The following is a 10238-nucleotide window of genomic DNA, read 5'->3' on the forward strand; positions in this document are numbered from 1 at the left end:
AGACTAGCAACTTCTGTTCCCCTTACCTTCAGCATGGCGGTGCCAAACAGGAGCTGTGTGTTGAGGGATGCTGGCATGCGGCTGCCAGCGCGGGTAGCCGGCTGCACGATTTATGAAGGGTTTTTTAGCACAGCCCCACATCCTGCAAAGAAGGTTCGTTCCCCGGGGATTCGTTACTCAAGGAGCACTGTGCAAACACCACTTCCTGGGGCATGTTAATAGTGTCTGTAAGCAGGAGAGAGAGAGCGCGAGAGGGAATCATTGTTTTAGCGGAGAGAGAAATTAGCTCACAGCTGCAAAAGAAAACTCGCCTCTGTGTAGAACAGACCCCTTTGCTAACAACTGAACAATAAGCCACTTTCTTATGAAGGACTTTTGATATCTGCAAAGTAGATTCTGCTAACTAAAAAGTAAGTACTTTCTTCGAGCGTCTAGGCTTCTTGTGGTCAGCGTTTCCTTGGAAAGATGGAGTACTAGGCGGTGCTACCTAATTCCAGCCGAGAGCTGGACTTCGCCTGTTTATTTACATGAGTTGTTTGTGAATGTGAGCTGGTATACGTGAAGGAGAAAGATGGGACTTTTAGGGCAGTGGTGTGCCACCCGTCCCCACTCCCCGGGACTGGCTTTCAGCCCTACGAGGGAGAGGTGGGGCCGGACATGGAGGGAGCTGCTTCCAGGAAAGTTGGTTTGAGGCTCCAAGTCTCTGCGGGGGCCTGGGAGACAAAGAACAGCACAGAGCTGGGAGAGGAGAAATCTCCTGGGCTTGGGAGCATCGCGAAGTAATGCCCTGGCCCAGATGTTGGTGACCTCCTGTGCACACAGGGAGCTGCGCTGGTGGCATATTGATGAGGGAGAGTCAGAGGAGTGGAGTAGGACAGAAGCAGACAACAGAATCACGAGCTGGAGGCCAAGCCAGCCTAGGAATCTCTTTGGCTTCATCCTCCTTGACCAACACACCCTAACTCGATCTCACCATTCCTAAGACTGGGAAAACTGAGATCTCCAAGGAAAAGGAGGGAAGAGGTGGTGTTTCTCCCACACCTAAAACTAACCACCTGTAGTCCACTCCGAGGACAGGAGACACTCCTGCATAAGGGCAGCCCACGGTCACCTCATCACACCAGTCTCAAGGCAGGGGACAATCCAGTATGAGACAGTGGGGCCAGGGCTCTCAGAGCCTAAATACAGAGATACCAAAGAGGTGCATTTTAAGAGGGGACTCTTCTCTAGGAGACCATACTGAGAAGCCAATCCCAGCACCTTTGACTTAACCCCTGACCCTGGCAGGGAGATGAGTTTCCTGAGCCCTTGCTTCCCAGATGCTAATCTTAGAACTCATTCTCCAGGACTGAGATTTCCAGCGGGCCTGTGGAATCAGACAGACCCTCCCACCCCCTGAAAAGTAACCCTGGGATTGAGCAGAGGACAAACCTCTCCCTTCTGTCCCCCAATCTCCTTCCCCTTGTAACACTGTTGTATCCATCAGGACTCTTATTGCCACGAACAGCAGAAACTCATTGAAACTGACTTCAGCCACAAAAATTTGCAAGGTGGGGTAGCAAGGTGGAGATGTGCTCATATCATTGAGATGTCCAGAGTCTCATTCATCTTTAGGCTTGGCTAAATCCAGGGGCTCAATGATCTCATCAGGACAATGTTTCTAGCTCTTGATGCCTCTCTTCTGTTGGGCTCAAATGGTGGCAAAAAGGACCCCAGCAGTTCTACATTTTTATGGGCCTGAGAGTCTGAAATTTCAGAAAGAGAGAGACTCTCTTTCCCTAAATGTAGGGAAGGAAAAGTAGCAAAGCAGTTTCTTAATGGTCAAGCTTGGGCCATGTGGTCAGTTTTGAAACAATCACCATATCCAAGAGGATGGGACTGCCCAGTTGGAAACGGGAATGGGACCAGCTCCACTTCAACACATGCACTGAAAGTGGGGGGTGATTCCCCAATGGAAAACTGGGAAGTGCTCTCAAAACACGAGGGAAGAAAAGCTGGACAAGCAAAAACAGATATGCGCTATAATTATTACTCACATAAGACCTAGTTTAAATGATCAGAAAGGTCAGGCTTGAAGGGGACAGGAGTTACCAAAAATACTCACAATGGACACATGAAAGAGAGGGGGGCATTCCATAGCTATTTTGTGGCAGCAGAAAGAATTAAATTACGGGCCAGCTGCGTTCACTCAAGTCTCAGGTCTTATATGGCTTCCACCAGCAAACAAAGCCACCTTCTTTTTCAGCCCTGCCCCTCTCCTCACTGGCTCTCTGCATGAGTCATGGGCTGTCTATTCTGATCATGACAATCAGGGCGTCTTCCATGCTTATCGTCATCTTCTGGCTAGGACTGCCCTGTCCTCAGCTCCCTGAACAGAGGCAATGCTGGACTCTTCCTTGCCCCGTGGTAGCCACTGACTGGAGAAGAGATGGGCGCATGATACAAGCGTGTTTCATCTGTGGGCACCCCCATGAGATGCTGTGGAGGCAACAGCAATCAAAAAAACCAATCAGACTGGGACGCTGGGAAAGTACCTAGTGGCAGCCTCTGATCTTGGTGGCTTTCTGCTGCCAGTACTACTTGTAGTCCACATGACTCCTCACATTAACCACCACCCTATTTTTCTTAAGAGGGTCTTAGGAAGTTTCGCCACTTCAATTTAAACCTCTCTGCCAGAGGAACAACTCACTAAACCCTAGGAGCAGCAGCTCTCGTTGTCCCAAATCCTCTCTGTGACAGGCTAAGTCACAAAGCAGCTCAGAGGGGGACACCACGACAGCTGAATTCTCAACACTGTTTTCAGGAAATTTGGATGCTCAGGGTGGCAGACAACACAGTGCACACACAGCGGGGGTTCTGTGCTATCAAAGGCATCTGTCCACAGAGCAAACTCTCTCCAGGTTGGGAGAATGAACGTTCAAGAGGGTGGAAGGGAAAGGAGGTCAGGACACCCAGCAGTGCACAGTCCTTACTCCAAGAGAGTGGCTCGTTAAAAACACCACAGACAAAGCAAGATGGAAAGGTGCTTCGGGCTGCCTACCTTTGCCCTGGAACATAGGAACGCTTCAGTTAAAAAAAAAAAAAAAAAAAAAAAAAAAGGAATAAAAAATGACAAAAGCTATGGATAAGAACCAGTATAACAAATGAGAGAAAAAGCTATTGCTTCCAGCCGTATAATATATGAATTTTCTCTACTTGTCAGCTCCTCGAAAATGGAATCCTGAGTCCTTTCAGCCAACATCAAGCCTTTCCTGCCTAGTTAACATTAATAGAGGGAGGCAGGGAAGACGTGAGGGTAGCATTTGATAAGTGCTGGAGGAACACTGCTTTAGAAAAGCACATTAACCCTTTTTGCCTGTTCCAGCTCCTGCGGGGGGGAGATGGAACAGGTGGGCTTAATTGGCTCTGAACAAAGCCCTTGAAATCCCGGGAGAGCTATGCAACCAGATGTCGCTCTCTGGCACTAAGTGTTAAAGAGGAGTCTTTGTAAGGAGCCCAGCGGAAGGTGGAGGGCAGATTTGTTTGAATGAAACTAAGCTTCCACCTTCACTTTAAGACATTTTAGGGTACCCCTCCCCAGAAAAAAGACAACAAGATACTTACAGTAAAAGTTTACAATTCCCGTTCTAAGTGTACCACATAAGGGGTGACATGAAGTTAAAGGGCATCTTGTCAAAACGGCAATACCCATCACAATTGCACCCACCCCTCCATCCGCCATCACGTTCTCTCTCACACTCCCTGATCTTCAAGGCTAGTTCACGTTTCTTTATGGTATCGTGGAAAGACCACTTGGCCAGGAGACAGAAGTCCAAGGCTTGAGTTCTGTTTTCATCGTATGCCATGTGTGTGATCCTGGGCACATCACTTATTTACAGTGAACCTTTGCCTCCTTCACCACCAAGTGGTTCTACTTTATGTCACATCTGCCTCACAGGATTACCAGAAGGACCAAATGTATTCATCTGCCTGACATTTGCCAGACACCTGCTTTATACCGGAAGGTACAAAGGAATATGAAGGAATACATATTTGAACTAGACTCAGTTCCGACCTTGGGAAACTCACTGGACAGCCAGTGTACAGGACTGCGCTCTGTAAACAGAAGAGCACTTTGCAAAGGGAAACCATTTCTGTTTCCTGTTATACAACCTGTTACTGTCCTCTAGATATATCCTAGATTTCACCAAGCCCTTGTTCTCCTAGATAGCTTTAGTCTACTTCCTCTTGGTCCCAGCTTACTTACTTCTAAAGTTGTGGCTTCTGAATGAGCTTCCCTTGCAAGGAGAGGAGTTCCCAGTTTTTCTTCCAGGTTAATTTTTATTGAACATGACCTCTAGAAGGGGTAGCTCCTCTCCTGTGAGACTCTACTCTTGGGTCCAGGATAGATTCTCAAACCAAGATGAGCCAATATGCAGACGTAGCCTCTGTCCAGGAATTCAGAATTGGCACACTGGAAGAGGGACAGAAAGAAGCAGCCACGTGCAGGGGTGGCACGTGAATAACGAACTCCAAAAACGAGATCCATCCGTTCAACAAGTGTGTCCCCAGAGCTGTACCGGTCACTGTCTGGGAGATCTCCCTGCACTGTCTGTTTTATTTACTTTAGTAGGAGTGGGGTTTTGTTCCTTATGAACAAATGATCTGTCTGACATCCTGTCCCAGATAAGCATGGCCCTAGGACACCAGCCCTAGGCTGGCCTTCAACAGATGTCTGGGTTTAGCCTAGCAACGAACCATATGTCTGTGTGCTGCAGCACACGAGGCTGTAGCCATGTTTTTAAATGGAAAACACAAAAAAGAATAAGCTATTGAAGAGCTAACCCACTATAAACAGAGTTATCCAGTGGAAAGAAGCAGCTGAAAAAGTGCCAACAACATTATCATCTGTGAAAAACATTTAACCCCAGTCAACAATTTAAAAAGATACAGAAGGCCATCAGACTGGCCTTCTGCCTCAGTTAACCTCATTACCTGTCACTCTGCCAGTATCACCAAAGTTGAGCGCTGACCTTCGGCAGGAGCTTTGAGGTTCCAATGGGCCCGTGCTGGGCACTGAGGATACAGGAGAAAATCTGTTCTCACAAGAGCTCTCTGTAAAGTGGAAGAAACCTACGTTGAATTAATAATCACAACGCTGTGACAAACGCAGCTTTAAAAACGTGTTCAAGTGTCCTGAAGGCATCCGGGCCGTGCTTCTGGGGCCGCCCAGAGCCAGCAGGGTGCCCAGGCACCCAAGTTGACCGAAAACTTCTGTGTCTGCCATTTGGCTACGGGGGACGTGCTGAGGGCCATGGTGGCTTCTGGCTCAGAGCTGGGAAAAAAGCTGAAGGCAACTACGGATGCTGGGAAACTGGTGAGCGATGAAATGGTCGTGGAGCTCATTGAGAAGAATTTGGAGACGCCTCCACGCAAAAGTGGTTTTCTTCTAGATGGCTTCCCTCGGACTGTGAGGCAGGCAGAAATGCTTGATGACCTCATGGAGAAGAGGAAAGAGAAGCTTGATTCTGTGACTGAATCCAGCATCCCAGACTCTCTGCTGATGCGGAGAATCACAGGAAGACTGATTCACCCCGAGAGTGGCCGTGCCTACCACGAGGAGTTCAACCCCCCAAAGGAGCCCATGAAAGACGGTATCACCGGGGAACCCTTGGCCCACCAATCAGATGACAATGAGAAGGCCTTGAAAATCCGCCTGGAGACCTGTCACACCGAGGCTGCCCCGCTGGTGGAGTACGACAGTAAACGGGGGATCCACTCTGCCATCGATGCATCCCAGACCCCTGACGTTGTGTCTGCAAGCATCCCAGCAGCCTTCTCCAAAGCCACGTCCTAGTAACAGAAGGCCAGGCGACACTGCACCACTGCTCATCACCCTGCGGCGTGATCCCTGCTCTTAGGTGCTGGGCAGAGGGGAGGGGTGGTCAGGGTAAGGATGGAGAGGGAGGGTTGGTGAGGGCTCAAGAGGAGAATGGGAAGAGCAGCAGTGTCGTAGTGAAGCGATTTCTTTTCCATGGAGTAGGAGTCCTAAAAAGTATAAGCAAAGGGAAAAATTGATTTTTTAAAAGACTGATTGGAAGGTATAAATAGAAACAGGGAGATGCAGTATTATTTCTAAGGAATCACGTTGTCATTTACTCCAGACTGGTGACGATATTTTTTAAAGCCAGTGCCCTAAGACCTCAGCTTTTATCAGAACCTCATGTCAGCCCAGGAATGCCGGAAATCACACTGTTGTCCTGTCTGTCCTGTAGCTTGGAACAGGGCAGGAGGTGACTACTAACCCTGGTTCCCCAGACCGTGAGATCAAAGTCAGCTCCCCATTTGAAAGAGATATAGAGTGTGTTCATGGGGGTAGGGGCTCAGTACATCAGGTTTACTGGAGTCATGGGGCAGGTGGGGCAGGCCGGTCTCACTCCCTTCCCAACTTACCACTGATGTACCGGCCCACCGGCTCTCGTGGGTAAGCTCTCGACAGCCACCCAGCATATGCCACAGTCCTACACTCTTGCCTTCCTCCATCCATGTCGTGTGGAAAGACCCTTTTGAATAAATGTGCAAGTGTCCTAAGCGACCTTATCCAAAGATTGTCCTTTCTATCCTCAAATCCTGTGACTGGGATCACTCAACAGCACTGTGATGTATTATTTTCAATGAGGTGCCTTTCTTAACTGTCCAAATGCTGCCTTTGTTTGGCCCCTAAATCAATAAAGTGCGTTAAATGTTTGTAAAAACTAAAAATAAAAAATAAAAACGTGTTCAAGACAGAGAGCTAACACAGAGACAGGAGTGACCAACAACATCAGGGAGGAGGATAGGAAAGCCTTTCTAGAAAAAGCTGGCTTTTGAAAACTGAATAGGAGTTTGCCTGGCAAATAGGGTGAAGTTAGAGGGGGGAGAAAGAAGAACATTTGAGGAAGAGAGAATAGCATGTCCCAGGACCACAATCCTTCAGCCTCTGCCCCTGACCCTCAGGAACACCCACCACCCAGGCTACTCTGTCCGCTATGCTCTGCTTGCCAAGATGGGTGCCCTGGACAGCACCGGAACCGGCCACAGCTTCCACTGCTGCAGACTCAGCGTTTCACATCCTTGGCGAGGCTTGCAGTGGCCAGCAGCCCCCGTTCCCACACGCCTTTCTCCAGGTCTTTCCTGTGGTCTCCATCTATTCCTCCTCTCTCGGTCCTTTGGTTGAGATCCCAGTGTGTTCTGCTTCCAGATTCACCAGAGCTAGGACCCTGGGGATGCAGTGAATGCTTCTTGCATGGGGGTGGGGCCCGGAAGTAAACTAGGCCCTGGAGGAGAAGACTTCCATGAGTGGCAGAGAGGAAAACCTTCAAGGTGGGGGGGTGAGCAAGTGGTGTATTCGTCACAGAGCAGGATGAGGGGAAACCTAAGAGAGAGAGATTTACATTGGAAAAGACACTATTTCAAACAGAAATGTCCCGGGCAACCCATTACACGAAGGCACTGAGGGCACGGTGGATCCAAACAGTCCTGAGAGTGAGACCTTGTGCCACCATGGGTCAGAGCTGAGCAACATTCAAAAGCTCCAATTTGTCCTAAGTGAACCAATGTGCAGAACTAATGAGGTCATCAATTTTTCTTCCAGTTAATGAACTTGTCAGGAGGGGTGTGATGCGGGAAGATGATGAGATGAGCAACTAAACCTGATTAAATAGTTTCATCTTCATCAAAGAATCAGACACAGAGCTGAAGCCCCATTATTCACTAGAAGGGGATAATTACACAGAGGGGGCTGCCATCAGACCCACCCCTCCCCTCACCCAAGGGGCTCCATTCCCTTGGGTACAGGGAGTGTGTCAGACCTGGGAATGGGCACTCATTTAATTCAACAACTATTTATGGGCAGTTTGCTCCATGTCAGGTGTGGACCAAGAACAAAGGATGGAGACGAATAAGATCTTGTCCTTGCCTTTAAGAAGTTCATGGTCGATCTAGCATGGAACAACAGCTAACTGAAATATGCTATGAAAGATGCTCCCCCAGCACTTCACACCAGGTGCTATGGAGACAGAGGCGACTGGGAAAGAGAGAAAGGGGAGAGAACCTAGGAAGTCTTCTCATAGGTGGTCACCCTTGATCTGGGCTTTAGAGATGAGCAGAATTTCATCCTGGAAGAAAGAGGGGAACTGTAAGGGCATATCAGGCAGAGAGGCAAGCTTGAGTAAAGATAAGGTGGTATGGGGGCTTCCCTGGTGGCGCAGTGGTGGAGAGTCCACCTGCCAATGCAGGGGATGCGGGTTCGTGCCCTGGTCCGGGAGGATGCCGCGGAGCGGCTGGGTCCGTGAGCCATGGCCGCTGAGCCTGCGTGTCCGGAACCTGTGGTCCGCAACGGGAGAGGCCACAGGGGTGAGAGGCCCGCGTACCGCAAAAAAAAAAGATAAGGTGGTATCATAATATCCAGCTTGTTTGGAGAAATGTAACCGAGCAGGACCCTATGGGGCCTTCCTCACAGGACTCCCCCCACCGCACCCCCATGTCCTCCACCTGCCGTTTGTCTGTAGAAAAACTTTAGTCAAAGATTTAATCAGAGAAGTGAGAAAATGCAGAAGGAAAGGAAAACGGTCAAACAGGACAAATAATAACAGTTCAGTCATTAAGCAAAGTCAAGGACTGTCATTATCTGCATGAAAATGGGTCTAAGCCATGTCCAGGTTTCAGCCAGAGGGAGGGAAAAAGAGAATGTGGAGGAGGCTTAACTAAAGTTCAGATAGAGAAATGGCATCCAGCTCGCGTTTTATTGGCAAGAAGAATGTCACATGACCAAACCTAAATGCAAGGGAGGTTGGGAAACGTAGCATAACTAAGACTGACTACGACTGTAATACCATGGACGAAGGGGAAAATGGATTTAGCTGGATAGCTGACAGCTTCTGCAACACTGCCTAAGACTGTCAAGTCTAATTTGTGGACTCTTTTGCACTGTCATTTCTTACTAGGCTCTAGGAAATCCATGATAGACTTAAACCTCTTTGCTTTCCTCACGACTGTGACCTTACTACAGCAGCACACAGCAACCACGGACTGTATGCCATTGTCAATGGTAATTGATTAGAAAGGAATTATGATTAAAAACAATGGGCTTTCGCCACCCTATACTACAACCAATAAACAAGTCTGTGCCTTCACAAAAAAGAGCTAAAGATTTCCACCATTTGAAAAAATACCCCCATGGAACCCAGGCAAACCTCTGTAGAACTCCAAGATTTCACTGAGCACAGTTTGAAACCCTTAAAACTACTGATGGGACGGGGTTGAAAGCTTCTTAAGAATTCACCCTGTGATATAGACTCATGAGCCTATCTCCATTTCTGCAAACTGAATAGTACGAGTGTTTTTTCCGCTGCAGATTAGGAGAGCTAAAAGTATTGCTGGGAGTAGAATAGTTTGGTATCCATCAGAAGTGTCTCCCCTGCCTGCAAGATATTCTCCAACCGCCCTGCCATGGCAGGCAAGGCTCTTTACAACCTGACCGCTGCCTAACTTGCCCAACTCAATTCCAACGTTTCTTTCCGCTGTGCTCCCTGAACCCCTTGCTCTCTTCCGAGTGTATCATAACCTTTTGTACCCTTATCCCTGTGCCCATCCTGTTTTCCCCCCCGCCTGGTCTGGAATGTCTTTCTCCTTTATTTCTGCCTATTGGAACTCTGCCCTTCCCATCAAATTTTTCCTGATCCTTCCAGCCTCATGTGCTTTTTTTTTCTTCCGCGGCTCTTTGCTTGTTCCTTATGACATGTTATATTCTATCCTGTAACATTTGCTGGCTTCTTCGATGAACTCTGCGACTAGACTTTAAATTCTTCTAGGGTAAGGATGAGTCTCACCTCTTCCTCCCCGCCATGTCTAGCCTAGTATCTTGAGGTAGTAGGACTCAAAAAAAGTTTTATTTTTTTGGTCGTGCTGCGCAGCTTGCGGGATCTTAGTTCCCCAACCAGGGATCGAAACTGGGCCCCCCTGGCTGTGAAAGCATGGAGTCCTAACCACTGGACCGCCAGGGAAGTCCCCCCAAAAAGTTTCTTGAATTACCACTCCAGTCAGAAGTCTGGAGACGCTATACATTAGCTTAAATTCAGTCCCTCTTTAGGGAAGAGAAAGTACTTCCTCACATGCCTAGGTAGTCAGTAACTAACGTGCATTTCAAGGTATGATTTTAGATTTAGCAGCAAGGCATTGCCTTCCAAACATAAGTTTATTCAACTATTCGTGTAACATGT

General features: G+C 48.3%; 1 pseudogene across 1 annotated transcript; it reads left to right on the forward strand.

Moving 5' to 3' along the window:
• Nucleotides 1-657: 657 nt before the first annotated feature.
• LOC309819294 (adenylate kinase 2, mitochondrial-like) lies at nt 658-5912 on the forward strand (annotated as a pseudogene). The gene is made up of 2 exons: nt 658-779; nt 5153-5912. The product of its transcript is annotated as an adenylate kinase 2, mitochondrial-like (transcript).
• Nucleotides 5913-10238: the final 4326 nt, after the last annotated feature.

The sequence above is a fragment of the Grampus griseus genome (genome assembly GCF_964374135.1).
Source record: "Grampus griseus genome assembly, chromosome: 2".
NCBI lineage: Eukaryota > Metazoa > Chordata > Mammalia > Artiodactyla > Delphinidae > Grampus > Grampus griseus.